Source organism: Leptonychotes weddellii, chromosome 8 (assembly GCF_054177405.1).
Source record: "Leptonychotes weddellii isolate Sample4059 chromosome 8, ASM5417740v2, whole genome shotgun sequence".
Taxonomy (NCBI): domain Eukaryota; kingdom Metazoa; phylum Chordata; class Mammalia; order Carnivora; family Phocidae; genus Leptonychotes; species Leptonychotes weddellii.
In genome coordinates, this window is record NC_138376.1 from 63687364 (window position 1) to 63709096 (window position 21733).

The window sequence follows — 21733 nt, forward strand, 5'->3', positions numbered from 1 at the left end:
ATAATTTTTTGGAAGAAATGTTCACTGAGCCCCTGGTGCATGCCATGTGCTTCAGGGAAAGCTAATAAGAATACACAGAAGTCCTTGTCCTTCCTGAGTTTATAGTTTAGTAAGGAGTGTCTATCTAACTTTAGATACCTCTGCTTTAAAAAGTAGTCATTAAAGACTTGGATAAGATCATAATGTGAACCAAATAGTGTTTTAGAGGAAAGATTAAAAGCAGAGGTTAGAAATTGGTGCAGTCATTTAGATGAAATATTGTGAGGGACACCATTATAATTTTGGCCATGGAAATGGACGGCAGGGAAGAAAACAACACACAGAACTTAGGTGCTGTTAGGTTCTTCTGCACTTTAGCTCATGTAATCTTCAGATAATCCTGGTATGTATTTTTAACCTTGCAGTAGAGCTGGAAAAAGTGAGGCATAGAGATTTCAGTTAACTAACATTCCCAAGTCTTTCTTTTCCCAAATTCATAATGTCATGAAGGCATGATATTGCTGTGTTGAAGGAAGAAGTAGCAGGATGTGATGAGATGTGGGAGCAGCATGGAGCCTGGGCAGCCAAGAGAACAGCAACTCCATTGAGAGGAAGAGGGAAGTCAGTTACTGATTTGGGAGAAGGGAAAAGATTCATTTTCTCTTGTGTTAAATATGGGGTGGAACATTGCGTTACATATCCAATGGATCATCAGAAATGTAGAAATGAAACCCAAGAGAAAAGTCAGAGCTAGAGAAGGACAAACAAATGTAGAGAGGATGATTGAAGTTTTGTGCATGGGCAAGTGTGGGGAGAAAAGAGAAAAGTGCCAACTGCAATAGTCTAGAACCAGTACTATGGTGTGTGCAGATACCTTACAGTAGACAACTTTTGAAAACATTTCAGTACACACAAAGATCTGGATAGATAATGCATGAGAATAAAGTTCACTATTACAACTTTTGCTAAAATCATGGTAGAAGTATGTATGCCATGTTAAGTAGTGTAAGCATAAGTATTCCAAAGCAGAAAAAAAAAAAAAAATCAAACTTCAAAAATTAGAATGAAAGAATCTTAGTATAATGTTCTTTTTTCCAGTTTCTAAACTGAACTAGTCAGTAAAGTCTAGGTTTGATGGCAGAACAGAAAAATGTGAATTGAAGAAAATCTTGTGAATACTCTATGAAATAGTAAAGTGTTAAGTTCATGAAGTAAAGAGCTTAAATTAGGGGGAAAGCCTTATATATGTGGAAATGTCAAGGACAGTGTGATACATGAGTCTAAAATTCAGGAGAGGTCAGGGCTTGAGTGTCATTGGCATGAGTAAGATATTTAAAGCATGACACTGAGATCATCAGGGAAAGAGTATAAATAAAGAGGAGAAAGCCCAGGACAGAGCAGAACCTCGGTGCACTGCTTAGTTTAGAGTTCTAGTAGAGAAGGAAGTGCCAGCAAAGGAGACACCTTAGAGGTAAAACTGGAGAGTGTGATATCTTGGAAATGAAGAAGGAGAGAGATACGTGATTTGGAATGCTCCTGAAAGGTCAGGTATGATATCAGAAACGACCATTGGGTTTGGCAACATGAAGAACACAGTCTCAGTGAAACAGTGATGATGGAAGCCCAGTTGAAGAGGACTGAGGAGAAAATGAGATGAGAAGGCAGAAATGGGTCAGTAGCTGGAGAGGGTCATAGGTCAAGGGACTGCTTTTTTAAGGCAAAAAAAAAAAAAGTTGTAGGAGCAAAATCCTTGAGAAGAGGAGATCTTTTCCAGAATGCAGATGGAGGTCTTTGATTGGAGCAAGAACAATTCATCTGTTTTATTTGTTAAAATGGTGTTGGGAGAGGCAGTCATGCACAGCCCATTGACCCTTGCATAACTGCATAAGTGTCCCTAGGGCCTGGAACATTTTCTTTCATGGAGATAAGGAGTCCTACCAGCCTGCTCTGGGCATTTGGACTTGTCTGGGACTATCTTTCCCTATTCAGGTTTTGATATATACCTCTTTTTCTGCTTAAAACATGTACATCATTTGGCACCTGGCCAACCCCATTGCTATATCTGTTCCTGGTGAGAAGGGAAGGGCATTCTTCACCTGCCACATAAAAAGATGAGTACGGATCACCTCATTGAGTCATCTTTGGGGCAAGATGCACTGGCCATGATGGACTGGCAGTCACGGTTGAAGCTGATCTTGCTTGATCTCTTCTTTGTGAATAAAGTGTTGTTCCATCCAGTGTCTGTGTGAGTCATGTCTTTCTTGGCAATGCCAACACCTGCAAACTCTGCAGTAGGCTGACATCTTGCTATTGCTTTTCCTGGTGGTTGGCAACAGGTGTTAGTTGCTCAACAGTTTAGGGCAGTGAGCAAGGTCACCAACAATGTTAGTACATGATGCAGACGCATGGCGTTCATCAGTCCAGCCATCCCACGGTGGTGTCAGCTCCCGAGGGGGGTTGACTGAGTACTGGGCTCTCTCTGGCCGAATGGGAATAAATGAGATGTAGGCAGTTTCCCTATCAACAAGGATAAACTGGTATGATGGATAAGGGCAGAAATGCAAGAGGTGGGCCCTAAAAAAACCTGGAAAATTAACCTGGCTTCTGGCCACCTTCACACTCCATCACTGTCCTCTAGCTCCCACATGCAGAAGCTGCAGATGACACCCAAGGGGAATCAAAGGCCCCCATGTAGAAAGCTTTGCTTGATCCAAATTGCTTAAAAGCCCCAAGTAAGACTTTGTTTTCACTAAATGCAAACCACCAATGATGTTGCTGAAAATGAAACTGTTGAAATGAGGCCCTTTTCAGAGAGTGAAATACAAAAACTGAAAGATATGGGCAGAGGCCAGGAGAGTCTTGTGCAGCTTGATTGGTGCCCCTGTTCGATGAGAAGGCCTTGCAGACCCAAATGTCTCAGGATGAGTGGTGCATTTGAAGCTAACCACTGACCCCTTGCTGCAATGCATTTTTTGCCTGCATTGAATAAGGCAACAAACAGGACAGAGAGATAAATCCATGTCACTCTTGATGTAGATTGCAAGGAGTATGAGAATAGTATTCTCAATATAGGACTTCCCTAAGACTAAGACACTCTGGAAAATCATTCATAAAGCCTGCATTTCAGGTAAAAGCCATAGACACCTGATTATGTGACCCTGCCTCTGGGGACATGGATGATGCATTGGAGGCCTTCATGCAATAAGGCCCTTCTCAGTGGAAGACCCTGCTATCACTACTGTTGTCTCTGAAATGACCGTGGGGGAAACAATGGAAAAGCTCCACTCAAAAGTCTTGCTTGGGATAAAAAAAACAATAAAATGATTTCAATGGTTTCCTACAACTTGGGCTGAACAGATAGAAAACAAGGGGAATCCATGCCCAGAGGGCCAAAAGGGGAATTCAAGAGATTATAAAGGGGGAAAAAAAGGACAGCACAGAGTTGATCCATGGAGCAATACGGCTTTTGTTGGCAAAACTGGATAGATAAAACCGAAGTGAATGAGATTCCTACAGAAGACTTACACCCATACTATGTGGTAGAGAGAAGTCCTCTAAATTAAAGGTTAAGGCCGTAATCCCATATTCCCATTGTGATGGCCTGACTGGTACAGAATGACTCAGACCTCCAAGCTATCCAAAACCAACAAGACTCACAAAACTCACTAGCTAAGGTAGTGATGGATAACTGAATAGCCTCGATTATCTGTTGGCAGAACTGAGGCATTTGTATTATTGCCAACAACTCTTGTGTATATATCAATAATTCAGGTAAGGTAAAAACTAAAGAGCATCCATGCTCAGGTGGGATGATTACTGACTATATATACCTGCAGTCCCCATCCCCCTGATGCATTTTTTAAAAAACTCCTTAGTTGGCTTAATCCAGGCACTTGGGGTTCCTAATTAGGGACCATCCTCAAGGGTAGGCCTGATCATCATCCTGGGTCTTGTTCTCCTAGAGACCTTGATGAAGTACTGCCTCAAAATGACAGGTAGGCTCTGCAGGCAAACTGCATCCATATAGATTGTTCAAGGGCCCCATTAGATGCAGCTGTACCTCCAAATTTGGGGCAGACAGTGGTCCTATCACATTTTATGCACTTTATCTGCTATTTAAGCAGCTGAACAATGGTTGGGGGGCTGGACCATTGAGAAAGGCAGTCATGCACAGTCTGTTGACCCTTGTGTGGCAGCGTAACAATGTGCCTTGGACCTGAAACATTTCTGTACATGGAGATGAGCCCTCATACCCTGTACTGGGCGTATAGATTTGTTTGGGAGTATCTTTCCCTGTTCCTGATTTGATATTTACTTTGTTCTGCCTAAAGTGTGTGCATCATATGGCACCTGGCCAACCCCACTGCTATATCTGTTCTGGCATGGAGAGGTGGGGATCCTTCACCTGCAACACAGGAGGATGTGTGTAGATCATCTGTGCATCAACTGTGGGGTGAGATGCGCTGGCCATCGGGGACTGATGCTCATTATTTTTTTTTTAAAGATTTTTATTTATTTACTTGAGAGAGAGAATGAGACAGAGAGAGAGAGCACGAGATGGGGGAGGGTCAGAGGGAGAAGCAGGCTCCCCGCCAAGCAGGGAGCCCGATGTGGGACTCGATCCCGGGACTCCAGGATCATGACCTGAGCCGAAGGCAGTCGCTTAACCAACTGAGCCACCCAGGCGCCCGATGCTCACTATTGAGGCTGATTTTGCTCTGCTTCTTGTGTGAGTAAAGTGTTACATCCAGTGCCTGTGTGAGTCATATTTCTTGATGACCCTGATACCTGCAAATCATGCAGTGGTTGACATCCTGGGGCTGTGGCTTCTGGTAGTAAGCAGTAGATGTCTCTTGCTCCACGGCAGGAAGTGTAGGTACAGATAATGCAGATCCTGACTCATTGTTTTTATTTTCTCAAATAATCATGAGGCGAGGTCATCAAGTGAGAATGGAAAATAATGAGGTACAAGAGGTTTAGGAAAAGGATATGTGAAATTGTCAGGCTGCAGAGTAAAAAAAGGCAGACCAAGGAAGTGAAGTAGGATTGGTTGCCAGAGTTGTGTGCCCATGACATTTATGGCCATAAATTTTTATGAATAAAGTTTTAAGCTTTCCTTTTCTAGAAATACTCAGACACTTGGGTGCAGGTATGGAGTAGGTGGGATTAATTAGGCTTAAAGTTTTGCCAGGCAAGATAATGAAGGAAGAAAGGACTAAAGAGTTAAAGAGTGTTTGCAAGGAAATGATTTGAATAAAAAACAAGGAAATATAAACTGGGTAAGGGGATGATTTGTTGTGAGGAAGAGATGGTGTCTGTGGACTGGACATTTCATTAAGTCCAAGGAAGAGCTGCAGTGGGAAGACTAGAAATGATAGGAAATGGGAGCATTAGAGAATGGGGTTCTGGAATTTGAGATTTTAGAGGTAGTATAATTGTTGATAAAGATGGAGTCAACAGTGTTACTGCAGGATGGGGTGGTTGAGCTGGAAGAATGAAATGATCATTGGAGGGAAGGAGGATGAGAAACTGAGAATGTAAGGTATTAGGTGAATCATCACTATGGATGTTAACACTATAATTGATAAGAGTGGTGGTGAGAATAAAGGCAAACAGGTGCTAGAGTCATCAGTGAATGAGGGAGTGTGATGCAGGGGTTTGAAAGATGACAGTAACAAGGACAAGAAGCTAGTGTTAAAATCTATTGGCTTACTTCAAAGATTATGGGGCTTTGGCAGGAGGAGAGTGGGGGTAAGATTTGGGAGCTACAACAAAGAATAAGGGGAGCACTCCACCTCCAGGCCTGTTTTACATAGGTGGTTCAGTTTGGGACATTTAAAGTTTGAGATGTTTGTAGACATCCCATACAAAATACCAAGTATGCAATTGAATAAACAAGCCTAGAATTTGGGAGAAAGGTGAAAGGTGGAGATATGCATTTAGGATTCGTACTACAAATTCATCAGTTTTGCTACCTGGCATCCACAGGATCCTTTTCCAAGTTCTCTTAGTTTTTTTGTGGATCCATCCTTCATTTACTCTCAGCTCATATTATTTGGATGCAACTACTCACTCTCAGCTCTAGGGTAGGGCCTGATTGGCTTAACCACTCCAGTCCTACCCACCTGGCTACAGTGATTGGTTTGCAGGTAGAAACAACCCAGTTTGGGCCAGTATGAGTCAGATTTAACTTTTTTGTCCAACTGTTGAGAAAAAGTCCATATTGCATATTGAGGATGTAAAATCTGGAAGTGCTACAACCATCTCTCTTTTTAAATTGAATTATAGTTGACACACAATGTTCCACTAGTTTCAGGGGGATGGCATAGTGATTCAACAAGTCTGTATGTTATGCTATGCTCATGACAAGTGTAACTACCCTCTGTCACCATACAACACCATTACAGTACCATTCACTGTATTCCCTGTGCTGTACCATTCATCCCTATGACTTATTCATCCCAAACTGAAAGCCTGTACTTCCCACTCCACCCATTTTGCCTCTCTCCCAACCCCCTCCCCTCTGGCAACCATCAGTTTATTCTCTGTATTTATGGGTCTGTTTCTGCATTTTGTTTGTTCATTCATTTTGTTTTTTTAGATGCCACATATAAGTGAAATTGTGTGGTATTTGTCTTTCTCTGTCTGACTTATTTCACTTAGCATAATGCCCTCTAGGTCCATCCATGTTGTTACAAATGGTAAGATCTCATTCTTTTTTATGGCTAATATTCCATTGTGTCAGTCTGCAGAGTAAAAAAGGCAGACCAAGGAAGTGAAGTAGGATTGGAATATTATGGCTAATATTCCAAGCTAAATATACCACATCTTCTTTATCCATTCATCTATTGATGGACGCTTGGGTTGCTTCCATATCTTGGCTATTTTAAATAATGCTACAATAAATGGATATTTGAATTATTGTTTTTGTTTTTTTTTTCTATACTTGAATTAGTGTTTTTGTTTTCTTTGGGTAAATACCTAGCAGTGGAATTACAGGACCACATGGTATTTCTATTTTTAATTTTTCGAGGAACTTCCACACTGTTTTCCACGGTGGCTGTACCAGTTTACATTCTCACTAACAGTGCATGAGGGTTCCGTTTTCTCTAAATCCTGCTACAACCATCTTTTGACCACAAGAGGAGAACCTCTTTGAGAATTAAGTTAACACACAGAGGGGAAGAGAGTAGAGCTGAGTTGAGAGGCAGAGAGAATTAGGTTGTAGGGATATCATTTGAACATGGTTGATTCTTATGGCACTGGAGTTTAGCCCTTCCTCAGTCAAATCAGGTTGTGTTCAGTTATCTATTGCTGCTTAATAAACCATACTAAACCCGGTGCTTACAACAAAAACAATTATTATTTCTCATGATTCTGTGGGTTGACTGGGTAGTTTTTCTGATTGGGCTTATTCATGCTGAGGTGCTCAGTTAACAGATCTGCTGGGGGTGAGGCTCAGCTGGGACAACCAGGACAGCTGGTCCTCTCTTTCCACATGGTATTTCATTCTGGATGTCTTCATGGCATAGACATATCAGAGCAGTATTACAAGAGGTCACCTATTAAACTTTTGCTTGTATCATGTGTGCTGATGTTCCATTGATCATATCAAGTCATATGGCCAAGCCCAGGGTCAATATAAGGGGAGGTGAACAAGGGTGTGGATACTCAGAGGTGTGATTTGCCAGGGTCATTACTGTAATGATCTATGACCATCTGCTTCTCCTAATTCTTTTTTTTTTTTTTTTAAGAGAGAGAGAGAATGTGGGGGAAAGGGGAGGGGCAGAAGGAGAGGGAGAAAGAGAATCAAAAGCAGGCTCCATACCCAGTGTGGAGTCTGACTCGGGGCTCAATCTCATGACCCTGAGATCATATAAGCTGAACTGAAATAAAGAGTTGGTTGCTTAACCAGCTGTGCCACCCAGGTGCCCCCTGCTTCTACTAATTCTTAAACCCCTTGAAGCTCCTTCATGGACCAAAGGGATATATCAACCTCACTTTACCTCATTAAAAAAAATCTGCTATGGGGGCACCTGAGTCGGTTAAGCATTGGACTTTTGGTTTTGGCTCAGGTCATGATCTCAGGTTCCTGGGATTGAGCCCTGCATCCGGCTTCACACCGAGTGTGGAGTCTGCTTGAGATTCTCTCTCCCTCTGCCCTCCTGCTCATGCTCTCTCTCTCAAATAAATAAATCTTAAAAAAAAAATATCTGCTATGCTAACTCTCTTACATTTCCCACTAGAGCCATTCCTTAAACTTTTCCACCTGCTTTTTGCTCTGGGAAGCTAACCTAAATGGATTGTATCAATGAATTCCTTGTCCTCTGGTTTCCCATTGGTTTGGGCCAGTAGGGAATCCCAATCAGAGGGAAGAGGGAGTTGCTATTGGCCTCTACTAAAGGGATAACTTCTTTTAAAGTGGCCCACCCCTCTCTTTCTTCCCTTGCCCATTCAGACCCAAGGCTCAACTGCCCAGGATACTATTCTTTTTGGTTTCCTACATCTTGCCTACCTTGTGAAGCTTATTGAACTTTTCTCAAGTTACCTATATGTTTTTTGTTGGGACCCTGAATAAAATGTACCTATAAAATACTATTTTGATGAGCTCCAATTAAGTACACTTAAAAGTACACATGCCACTTATGTATATAATAAAGGATATTCTAGTCTTGTCAACTTTGCAAAAGTGAATTAATATTTTGGTTTCTGTATACCAACTTTACCTGGTGGCTAGTGTCTATTTTTTTTTTACCCCATTCTCCAAGATTATGTAACATTGTCTAAATGAAAGCTGGCTTTTAGTGTATCTGTGAGAAGCATATTACAACTGTCCATTCTACTGTAGCTCCTTACAAATAAATTATAGTCAGTATTAAATAAGATGTTCAGATAATTCTTAAGCACTGTTTAGAAGGGCTGCATGCAAATGATTGCCTAGAAACGGATTGGGAAATTTTATAATAACTGAATCCCATACCTTGTCAGTAAATTTTATATAATTGCTGTTAGCTGTCATTTTATGATAACTTCAGGGACATAAGTCCTAGCATCCTAAATTTTCAAAGTAAGGTTTGTAAAGCAGGTGTTATATCAACACTTTCACCCTTTAGCTTTATTTCTTATTTATTTATCTATTATTATTTTTAAAAGATTTTATTTATTTATTTGACAGAGAGAGACACGGCAAGAGAGGGAACACAGGCAGGCGTAGTGGGAGAGGGAGAAGCAGGCTTCCCGTGGAGCAGGGAGCCCTATATGGGACTTGATGCCGGGACCATGACCTGAGCTGAAGGCAGACGCTTAATGACTGAGCCACCCAGGTGTCCCACCCTCTAGCTTTATAATATACAGTCATGTGTTATGTATTTTAAACTCTGGTTTTAGAGAATTTAGTAATTCTCTAAATGACAAACAGCTAGATGGCAAACAGCTAGTACAGATTTCTTAAAGATATTTTGGAAGGATGAAATCATGGCTATTGTATGTTGTTAAAATAATTTCCCAGCTCACTACTAAGTTTTGACAGTTATCTTTTATCATACAACCAATGTAATGATTGACTATATTTTGTAAGTACTTCAGTATCAAATATCATGAATGGCTGAGCAGTTTCTGGGGGGTTGGGAATTAAAGTGGAGTTGGGAATTGGCTACAGTATATGGCGTCCCTGATGTACGATGTACGTGTTTACTTAGCTCTCCTCACACTAGTACTTTTCTGTGATGTTCTCAACGGTCTGTTTCAGGTATATGGAGGAACCTGAAATGCATGTACTATTGCAGGGCAAGGCCATGGATCAGAAGTCTTTATCTCAGAAATATTATTTAATGGCCTGTCATAGAAAGAATTTTTCTACCTCATATTATGTAGGTAATTAGAGCTTGTCAACTTTGAAAATAATTATACAGTGAAGGTATTGAAATGGAAGGAAACTTAGAGTTTATTTCTGGGAGATACTTATGTATAAGAATAGAAAATGAAAGATAACCTTTTAAGAAAGACATATTGAAAATCAACTTATTTGGAAAGAGTGATTAAATTCAAAGATTCACTAACCATGATATACATTATGAATAGACCTTATATATTTTTACTGCATGCCCTGACGATAAAGATCTTCAACACATACATATCATTCTGAGAATGAGGAGATCTGCTTGAGCAAATCTAAAATCTGTATCGAAAAACTAAAGAACAATATGGGTGCCTGGGTGGCTCAGTCAGTTAAATGTCTGCCTTAAGCTCAGGTCATGATCTCAGGGTCCTGGGATGAGCCCTGCATCAGGCTCCCTGCTCAGTGGGGAGTCTGCTTCTCCCTCTCCCTTTGCCCCTCCCCTCTGCTCGTGTTCTCGGTCTCTCTCTCAAATAAATAAATAAAATCTTTGAAAAAAAAAAAGAAAAACTAAAGAACCATAGTATAAGCTGTAACTTTCTGGCATTTCAAGGAAGTCATGTGGAGACAAATCTGATGGAGATGTTTCTTAGAGTATTTAACACATTAAGGGCCAGTCTACCGATTTTTATTCATTAGAATAAAGATGTGGGATAATGATAGTGAAGGCCACACTGTATTTTTTTTTTTTTAAAGATTTTATTTATTTTTTGACAGAGAGAGACAGCGAGAGAGGGAACACAAGCAGGGGGAGTGGGAGAGAGAGAAGCAGGCCTCCCACGGAGCAGGGAGCCCGATGTGGGGCTCGATCCCAGGACCCTGGGATCATGACCTGAGCCGAAGGCAGACGCTTAACGACTGAGCCACCCAGGCGCCCCACACACTGTATTTTTTAATATGTCAAATTTTTGCCCTGTTTCAAGGCCTGAAGTTGTTGGGGATTTAGTTGAGGCTACTTTGGCTCATTATACCTAGCAGAGAATGTTTCTAGGCCCTTGTCAAATATCAGTTGGGGGCCATGTTGGTGAAGTACAGTGGGTTAGTTTCATTCCCTCTGACTCTTAGATTCTAGCTGCTGAGAAGGAGAAGAGAGGGTCAAGTTAGTTTTTTGTAAAAGAGTGAGGTTGGAAGAGTGCCTGGGTGGCTCATTTGGTTGAGCATCTAGCTCTTGATCTCAGCTCAGGTCTTGATCTCAGGGTCATGGGTTCGTGAGTTTGAGCTCCACGCTGGGCACAGAGTCTACTTAAAAAAAAAAAAAAAGAGTGAGGTGGGAGAGAATTATCTCTATTGTGCCAGTCTATGGTCTCTTGATTATTTTCTTACCCCTTGTTCCCAGTTTTAGGAAAAATAGAATGACTTCTCACAAACTGTTTACAAGATACATCCTTTTAAAATCAGTTTTCAGACACTTCCACTATTTGACAGTTTTCATCCTTTAAATTTTTGTACTAGAACCTTAAGTATAGATGTTCCTATTATTTTGAAATATTTGCAATAACCTAACATCTGTTTCTCTATTTTACATATCAAGTGATTTCTAAAGTGGATTCTCAAGTATTTACAGCTGCAGGTATCTTACATGGTAAATGGAAATTGCCTTGGCATTCAGGGAATATATGATACGTGGTTAGTTTTATGCTCTAACTTGGCTGGGCCATAGTACCCAAATATTTCATCAGACATTCTTCTGAATGTTTCAATGAAAGAGTTTTTTTGGATGAGATTAACATTTAAATCAGTGGACTTTGAGTAAAGTAGATTACCCTCCATAATGTGGATAAGTCTCGTCCAATCAGCTGAAGGCCTTAATTGAACAAAAACTGACCTCTCCAGAACAAGAACGAATTCTGCCAGCAGAACTGCCTTTGGGCTAGAACTGCAGTTCTTCTGGGTCTTCAGCCTACTGGCCTACCCTGTAGATCTAACTCCCTCTCTCTGTATACTTAAGTGAATTTATTTTTATTTTTTTATTTAAATTCAATTAGCCAATGCATAGTACATCATTAGTTTCAGATGTAGTGTTCATTGATTCGTCAGTTGCACATAACACCCAGTGCTCATCATATCACGTGCCCTCAATGTCCATCACCCAATTACCCCATCTCCCCATCCACCTCCCCTTCTGCAACCCTCAGTTTGTTTCCCAGAGTCAAGAGTCTCTCATGGTTTGTCTCCCTCTCTGATTTCTTCCCATTCAATTTTCCCTCCGTTCCCCTATGATCCTCTGCGCTATTTCTTATCTTCCACATATGGGTCCATATGATAATTGTCTTTCTCTGATTGACTTCTTTCTTTTTTTTTTTTAAAGATTTATTTATTTGACAGAGAGAGACACAGCGAGAGAGGGAACACCAGCAGGGAGAGTGGGAAGCATGCTCCCCGCGGAGCAGGGAGCCCAATGCGGGGCTCGATCCCAGGACCCTGAGATCATGACCCGAGCTGAAGGCAGACGCTCAACGACTGAGCCACCCAGGCGCCCCTCTGATTGACTTATTTTGCTTAGCATAATACCCTCCAGTTCCATCCGCATCAATGTAAATGGTAGGTATTCATCCTTTCTGATGGCTGAGTAATATTCCATTGTTGTATACATATATAAATATATCTAGATAGATATCTATACTTAGATATCTATCTAGATATATTTATACTCTGTATTTCCTATTGGTTTTGTTTCTTTGGAGAACCCTAATGCATATGATTTATTCCTATTTGCTGTTCTTTCTCATTGTTACTGGGACATTTGTCTTTTGCCTTTTATTCTTCTTAATTCTTTTAAAACTCTGCCATCTCTCTTCTTTTTTAAAGATTTTATTTATTTATTTTAGAGAGAGAGAGATAGAGCATGTGAGTGGGGGGGAGGGGAAGAAGGAGAGGGAGAGAGAATCTTAAGCAGACTCCACACTGAGCATGGAGCCTGCTGCAGGGCTTGATCTCATGACCCCAAGATCAAGACCCAAGCCAAAATCAAGAGTTGGATGCCCAACTGACTGAGCCACCCAGGTGCCCTAAAACTCTGCAGTCTCTTGTGCTGTATTCATAAGGAACTCTAGCTTATTTTGTCTAAATGTCTGTGATAATTATGAATTTTAGTCCAAAATATTGATATGCAAAGAATGTCACATTCCTTAATTTCTCTAAGACTCAGATCTGCTTTTTTTTTTTTTTTAAAGATTTTATTTATTTGAGAGAGAGAGAGAGAAACAGCATGACAGGGGAGAAGTCAGAGTTGACATTGTTTCCTAAAAGCAAATTCCAAAGTTTTCTGGTTATTTGACTAGAATAGAGGAGGGGAAAAATACTTTCAGGTGAGAGAGCAAATTAATATATCAATGGATTATCCTATCGTGTCTATACAATATTGTTTCCTTATCATTTCTGTTTTTGATTTTGTACAGATCCCTTTGTCATTATTTTCCATGATTTCTTCCTTAGAATCTTGATTCTTCCCTATTGAAGCACATATTTTTGGTAAGTATGAAATTTGACAACTATAACAGTTTGTGGACATGGTGCTTCAGATCTTATCTATTCCCCATTTCAGTTTGTGTTTGATACTTAGCATTTCTAATTCTTCAGCAAATATTTATTTTTTAAATTGTCACTTCCAATTTCTTCTTTAAAGCTCTTCTTTCTGTGTGTGCAATTCTTTTTCTAACTCTTATCTTTGATCTTTACCCTTGGTGATTTGTTTCAGTGATAATGATTATGAAGATGTTTGAGAAATTGTTTCTGTGTCATTTACCATACAATCAATTTGCTTCTATTTAGTCCACACTCCTGAGGTGAATCTGGAAGGAATTCCAGCCGCAAAAGGCTGTCCCAAGGGTGAGTCTCAGGGGAATGGGTTGGATGAGCTTTTCCTGGAACAGTTGCTTAATCTTAAGCTTCTTAAGTCAAGAGGTGGTTGGAGCAGGGGGAGACCAGAAGTCAGTACCAGTCGAAGAATATCAAGCATCAGGTCTAAGGAGCAAGTTCTAAGCTACAAGCAATAAATGATGTAAGGATTCGAGAACCAAATTTACCAGGACACTTTACTGTCTGGTTCCTGGGACACCTCTTTTCCTTTGTTCAGAAGATTTCTTCACCCCTTTCTCTTCCTTTACCTGTCTCCTAATGTAGACATTCCCCATGGTTTTGTCCTTGGTTCTCTTCTCATACTATTCATTCTTTCTGAGTGGTTTAATTCGTTGAGTATCTTCTATATGCCAGACACTGTTCTAGGAGCAGTGGTTGCAGCAGTGACCAGGTCAGACAAGTCCTTCCTCTCGAAGAGCTTTTGTTCTAATGGAAGACACAGTCAGAAAAAGTAAATAATTAAGCAAGGTAATTTCAGATGATAAGTACTAGAAAGAATATAAAGAGGATGACTCAATTTAATAGAGAATGGATTCTACAGAGCAGAGGGGCCTTTTATGCAAAATGTAGGGGGAAATTGCTCTAAACAAAGGAAATGGTGGAGTTCCAAGACAGAGAGAAGAGTTAATGTAAAATAAAAGTGGCATAATCAAGAAACAAAGAAAACCAAAGTGACTTGAATGCTTTTTTTTTTTTTTAAGATTTTATTTATTGAACGAGAAAGCAAAAGAGAGAGAACAGGAGCAGGGGGAGGGGCAGAAGTAGAGGGAGAAGCAGACTCCCCGCTGAGCAGGGAGCCCAGTGCAGGTCTCCATCCCAGGACCCTGGGATCATGACCTAAGCTGAAGGCAGACGTTTCACCGCTTAACCGACTGAGCCACCCAGGTGCCCTGACTAGAATGCTTTTTTTTTTTAATTTAAAAAATTTTTTTATTTTTCATGTCATCTTTCATATAATGGGCATTTTAAAATTAATTAATTAATTAATTAATTAATTAGATGTAGTGTTCCATGATTCATTTTAAAGGCTGAGGATTGCAGGAGTTGAGACTGGAAGGAAAGAATTTTTGTTTTGTTGTGAATGTGATGGAAAGCTATTGGAGGGTTTTAGGCAGGAGAGCAACATACTATGATTTACATTTAAAAATTTATTTTTTGTTTATTTTTAATCTTTTTTATGCCTAACATATTAGAGACTGGAAACTCTATAAAACCAATGCAAACATTAATGAATTATTAAAAGTTAAACATCCTTGTAACTCCCACCTAGGTCAAGAAACAGTATTTTGCCAGCTACCCCAAGTGCCCTGTATATGCCTTATCTTAATCACAAACCCCTTTCTACCCACCTAAAAGTAATGACTATCATGAATTTTACAGTAATCAATTCTTTGCTTTCATTATAATTTTATCAGCTATGTATGCATCCCTAAACATCATTGTTTAGTTCTTTCTTTTAAATCTCTCTTAATCTGTGAGTTCCTCATCTGTCTCTTTTTATCTTCCCCTCATATTTTATTTGTTGAGGAAATTGAATCATTTGACCTATATAGTTTCTTACAGTCTTGATTTGTGGATTATATTCTCATAGTATATTTAATACATTACTCAGTCTTACACAGATTTAAAAAGTATATAGTGTTTGATTGTCTCTCTTGATGCTAGCTGACGTTGAAACTCAATGCCTAAATCCATTAATGCTTTAAAAATTATAACATAATTTCTAAATCTCCTTTCCTCATCAAGAATAATCCCAGTTATCAAGAATATTGGCATGTTATAATATCACATAATTATTTGTTTGTTTTATTCCACATTATATACAGGATAGTCTTAGAAAAACAAGTCTCAAAAATACTACCACCACTCATATGATTGCTGGAAACAATTAAATTATTTTTGGGTATGCGTTCCTCATTTCCTCACCTTAAAAAAAAGATGTATAGTACAGCTGTACTGTATCAACATTGTAAACTCATATAACCATTGTATACTATATTCTCTCATAACCCTCATCTTATCTTAATTTTACAATTAAATAAATATTTAATATTCACCAGTAATTCTTATGTCAATGTTTCTCTAGTCATTATGCTATCTGAAGCTCATTCCCTAGTAGATTTGATAGGAAAGGTTCATGTGAACAATATGAGTTCTTGCATATTGATAACAGTTTACTGTGGCATTTAATTTTGAAAGACAGTTTGGTTGACTTTCAAATACAAAAATCATTGAGCCATACTTTCTTTTCTTGAGTACCTTATATAAATTATGCCATTTTATTCTGTTGAAGTCTACTGACAATTTGAATTTCTTTCCCATTTAAGTGACTTTGCCCTAAGTCTATGCCCAAAAGAGTTTTTTCTCTTTTTCCTTAAAGCCAGTGATTTTATTCAAGTATTTCTCCCCCACCTCCCTAACTTTATTGAGATATTATTGACATATAACATTGTGTAAGTTTAACGTGTACAACGTGTTGATTTAATACACTTATATATTGCAAAATGATTACCACCATACCTGTTAGTGAACACCTTCATCATATCACATAATTACTGTTTCTTTTTTTGTAGTGAAACATTTAAGTTTACTCTCTTAGCAACTTTCAAGTATGTAATACAGTATTATTAATTATAGTCACCATGCTGTGCCTTAGATCCCCAGAACTTATTCATCCTGTAACTGGAAATTTGTACTCTTTGACCAACATCTCCCCATTGTCACCACTCCTCAGTTCCTGGTATTCTAGTCTTTGTCTTACGAGTTCAGCTTTTTTAGATTCCACATATAAGTGCTATCATATAGTGTTTGTCTTACTCTGACTTGTTTCACTTAGCTTAATGCCCTCAAGGTCCATTCATGTTATCCCAAATGGCAGGATTTCCTTCTTCCTCATTGCTGAATAATAGTTTATATATATACCACATCTTAATCCATTCATCTGTTGATGAACACTTACTTTTTTTCCATATGTTGGCTATTGTGGATAATGCTGCAGTGAATGTGGGAGTGCAGAATATCCTTTGATATCCTGTTTTCATTTCCTTTGATTATATACCAAGAAGTAAATAAGTATTGTGGGATCATATGGAAGTTCTATTTCTAATTTTTTGAGACATCTCTATGTTGTTTCCCCTAGTAGCTGCACCAATTTACATTCCCACCAACAGTGCACAGTGGTTCCCTTTTCTCCACCTCCTTACCAACACTTGTTATATCTTGTCTTTTAGTTATAACCATTCTAACAAATGGGAAGTAATATCTTACTGTGGTTTTGATTTGCATCTCCCCAATGATTAATGATGTTGAGCTATTGACCATGGGTATGTCTCCTTTGGAAAAATGTCTATTCAGATCCTCTGCCCATTTTTTCCATCAGATTTTTCTGTTGTTGAGTTAAGTTCTTTATATATTTTGGTCATTAACCCCTTATCAGATATATGATTTGCAAATATTTTCTTCCATTAAGCTGCCTTTTCATTTTGTTGGTGGTTTCCTTTGTTATACAAAAGCTTTTTAGTTTGATGTAGTCCTACTTTATTTTTGCTTTTTTTGCCTTTGCTTTGGGTGTCAGATCCAAAAAGTCAATGTCAAGGAGTGTATGGACTATGTTTTCTTCTGGGAGTTTTAATGTCTTTAATCCAATTTGAGCTGATTTGTGTGTATGGTGTGAAATAATGGTCCAGTTTCATTCTTTTACGTGCGTCTATCCAGTTTTCTCAGCATCATTAATGAAGGGACTATCTTTTCCCATTGTATATTCATGTATCCTTTGTTATAAATTAAGTGACCATATATGTGTGGTTTTTTGGGGGGTGGGCTCCTCTATTCCATTTATCTCTGTGTCTGTTTTTATGCCAGTACTATACTGTTTTGATTATTGTAGCTTTGTAATATAGTTTGAAATTAGGAAGTATGATACCTCCAGCTTTGTTCTTACATTTCAAGATTTCTTTGGCTATTCAGGGTCTTTTGGTTCTATACAAATTTTAGGATAGTTTTTAAATTTCTGTGAATAATGCCATCAGAATTTTGATAGGCGTGTATTGAATCTGCATAGTATGGACATTTTAACATCAATTCTTCAAATCCATGAGTATAGAGTATCTTTCTATTTATTTATGTCTTCTTCAATTTCTTTCATTAATATATTATAGTTTTCAGTGTATAGATATTTCACTTCCTTGGTTAAATTTATTCCTAAGTATTTTATTATTTTTGATGCAGTTGTAAATGGAGCCATTGATTTCTCTTTCTGATATTTTTTGTTAGTGTATAGTATTGCAACTGATTTTTGCATATTTATTTTATATCCTGCAACTTTACTGAATTCTTTTGTTAGTTCTAACAGTTTTTTTGCAGAGTCTTCAGGGTTTTTTATATATAATATCATATGCAAATAGAGGCAATTTTTCTTTTTCTTTTCTGATTTGGATGACTTTTATTTATTGTTCTGACTAATTGCTGTGGCTAAGACTTCCATAACTGTGTTAAATAGAAGTGGCAAGAGTGGGCATCTTTGTCTAGTTCTTAATCCTAGAGGAAAAGCCTTTAGCTTTTCACCAGTGAGTATGATGTTAGCTGTGGACTTGTCATAGATGGCCTTTATTATGTTGAGGTACATTCCCTCTATACCCAGTTTGTTGAGATTTTTTTTTCCTTGTTTTTTTCAAAAGTTTTTCTGCATCTATTGAGATAATCATATGATTTCTAATCTTAATTTTGTTAATGTGTATCTTTTTTCCCCCATGTTCATTTGTTTTGTTGCTTTCTTTTTTTTTTTTAAAGATTTTATTTATTTATTTGACAGAGAGATAGAGAGCCCAAATAGGCAGAGGGAGAGGGAGAAGCAGGCTCTCCACTGAGCAGGGAGCCTGACGTGGGCCTCGATCCCAGAACCCTGGGACCATGACCTGAGCCGAAGGCAGCTGCTTAACCAACTGAGCCATCCAGGCGCCCCCATTTGTTTTGTTTCTTAAATTCCACATATGAACGAAATCATATGGTATTTGTCTTTCTCTGACTTATTTCACTTAGCATTATGGTCTTTTTAATTTAAATTCAATTAGCCAACATATAGTACATCATTAGTTTTTGATATAATGTTCAATGATTCATTAGTTGCATGTAACACAGCATAGTGGTCTTTAACTCCATCCACGTCATTACAAATGGAAAGATTTCATTCTTTTTGATGGCGGAGTAATATTCCATTCTGTGTGTGTGTGTATGTGTGTGTGTATCCCACGTCTTTTTTATCTGTTCATCAGTTGATGGCTATTGTTGATAATGCTGCTATAAACATTGGGCTATTGTTGATAATTTGGCTATTATTGATAATGCTGCTATAAACATCTGGGTGCATGTATCCCTTTGAGTCAGTAATTTTGTATCCTTTGGGTAGATACCTATTAGTGCAATTGCTGGTTCACAGGGTAGTTCTATTTTTAATTTTTTGAGGAACCTCCATACTGTTTTCCAGAGTAGCTGCACCAGTTTGCATTCCCACCAACATTGTAAGAGTGTCCCCTTTTCTCCATATCCTCGCCAACATTTGTTTCTTCCTGTATTTTTAATTTTATTAATTCTGACAGGTGTGAGGTGATACCTCATTGTAGTTTTGATTTATATTTCCCTGATGATGAGTGATGTTGAACATCTTTTCATGTGTTTGTTAGCCATCTGTATGTCTTCTTTGGAAAAATGTCTATTCATGTCATTTGCCCATTTCTTAACTGGATTATTTGTTTTTTGGGTGTTGAGTTTGTTAAGTTTTTTATAGATTTTGGATACTAACCCTTTATCAGATATGTCATCTGCAAATATCTTCTTTCATTCCAAGGGTTGCCTTTTAGTTCTGTTGATTGTTTCCTTTGCTGTGCGGAAGCTTTTTATCTTGATTAAGTCCCAATCGTTTATTTTTTAAAAAGATTTTATTTATGGGGCACCTGGGTGGCTCACTGAGTTAAGCATCTGCCTTCAGCTCGGATCATGATCCCAGGGTCTTGGGATTGAGCCCTGTGTCGGGCTTTCTGCTCAGCTGGGAGCCTGCTTCTCCTTCTCCCTCTGCCTGCTGCTCCCCCAGCTTGTGCTCTCTCTCTCTGTCAAATAAATAAATAAATAAAATCTTAAAAAAATTTTTATTTATTTATTTGACAGAGAGAGAGAGAGCACAAGGAGGGGGAGCTGCGGAGAAATAGGGAGAAGCAGGCATCCCACTGAGCAGGGAGCCCGATGTGGGGCTTGATCCCTGGGATCATGACCCGAGCAGAAGGCAGATGCTTAACCGAGTGAGCCACCCGGGTGCTCCCCCCACCCAATAGTTTATTTTTGCTTTTGTTTCCCTTGCCTTAGGAGATGTGTCTAGCAAGAAGTTGCTATGGCCAATGTCAAAGAGGTTACTGCCTGTGTTCTCCTCTAGGAGATGGTTTTCTGTCTCACATTTGGGTCTTTCTTACATTTTGAATTTATTTTTGTGTATGGTTTAAGAGAGTGGTCCAGTTTCATTATTTTGCATGTTGCTCTCCAGTTTTCCGAACACCATTTGTTGAAAAGACTCTTTTTTCAATTGGGTATTCTTTCCTGCTTTGTTGAAGTTTAATTGACCATGTAGCTATGGGTTCATTTCTGGGTTTTCTGTTCTGTTCTATTGATCTATGTGTCTGTTTTTGTGCCAGTACCATACTGTCTTGATAACTATAGCTTTGTAATATAACTTAAAGTCTGGAATTGTGATGCCTCCAGCTTTGCTTTTCTTTTTCAAGGTTGCTTTGGCTATTTGGGGTCTTTTGTGGTTCCATACAGAGTTTTGGATTTTTTTGTTCTAGCTCTGTGAAAAATGCTATTGGTATTTTGATAGAGATTGCATTAAATATGTAGATTGCTTTGGGTAGTATGGACATTTTAGCAATATTTGTTCTTCCAGTCCATGAGCATGGAATATCTTTCCATTTGTTTGTGTTGTCTTCAATTTCTTTCATCAGTGTTTTGTAGTTTTCAGAGTACAGGTCTTTCACCTCCTTGGTTAAATTTATTCCTAGGTATTTTATTATTTTTGGTGCAATTGTACATGGGATTATTTTGTTAATTTCTTTCTCCTGCTTCATTATTAGTGTATAGAAATGGAATGGATTTCTGTACACTGATTTCTTATCCTGTGACCTCATGAAATCATTTATCTGTTCTAGTAATTTTTTGGTAGAGTCTTTAGGGTATACTATCATGTCATCTGCAAATAATGTCATTGCAAATACCAATTTGGATGCCTTTTATTCCTTTTTCTTGTCTGAGAGGTGTGGCTAGGACTTCCAGTAGTATGCTGGAAAGAAGTGGTAAGAGTAGGCATCCTTCTCTTTTTCCTGACCTTAGGGGAAAAAGCTCTCAGTTTTTCACTGTTGAGTGTGATGTTAGCTGTGGGTTTTTCATATATGGCCTTTATTATACTGAGGTACGTTCCCTCTAAACCTACTTTGTTGACGGTTTTTATCATGAATGGATGTTGTACTTTTTCAAATGCTTTTTCTGCATCTGTTGAAATGATCATATGATTTTTATCTTTCTCTTGTTGATGTGATGTATCATGCTGACTGATTTGCAAATATTGAACCACCCTTGCAACCCAGGAATAAATCCCACTTGATGGTGGTGAATGGCTTTTTAATGTATTATTGGATTAGGTTTGCTAGTATTTTGTTGAGGATTTTTGCATCTTTGTTCATCAGAGATACTGGCCTGTAGTTCTCTTTTTTTGTAGTGTCTTTATATCCAGTTGCGATATCAGGGTAATACTGACCTCCTAGAATGAATTTGGAAGCTTTCCTTCCTCTTCTATTTTTTCTGAATAGTTTGAGAAGAATAGGTATTAACTCTTCCTTATTTATTTTTTTTAAAAAGATTTATTTATTTATTTTCTTAGAGAGTGTGAACAGGGAGAGGGGGAGAAGCAGACTCCCTGCTGAGCCCAACACGGGGCTTGATTTCATGACCCTGAGCCAAAATTGA

General features: G+C 38.6%; 1 pseudogene across 8 annotated transcripts in view; it reads left to right on the top strand.

The window, feature by feature from the left end:
- The window catches only part of LOC115939445 (small ribosomal subunit protein eS6 pseudogene), a 195538-nt pseudogene that overhangs the window by 2784 nt on the left and 171021 nt on the right, over positions 1 to 21733 (top strand). For 4 of the 8 annotated variants that reach the window (XR_014147789.1, XR_014147796.1, XR_014147793.1 and 1 more), the window contains exons 2-5: positions 12183 to 12415; positions 13273 to 13345; positions 13646 to 13702; positions 14434 to 14617. The product of XR_014147789.1 is annotated as a small ribosomal subunit protein eS6 pseudogene, transcript variant X2 (transcript). The remainder of the gene's footprint in view (positions 1 to 12182; positions 12416 to 13272; positions 13346 to 13645; positions 13703 to 14433; positions 14618 to 21733) is intronic. The other 4 variants (XR_014147792.1, XR_014147794.1, XR_014147795.1 and 1 more) reach the window with 2 other exon arrangements.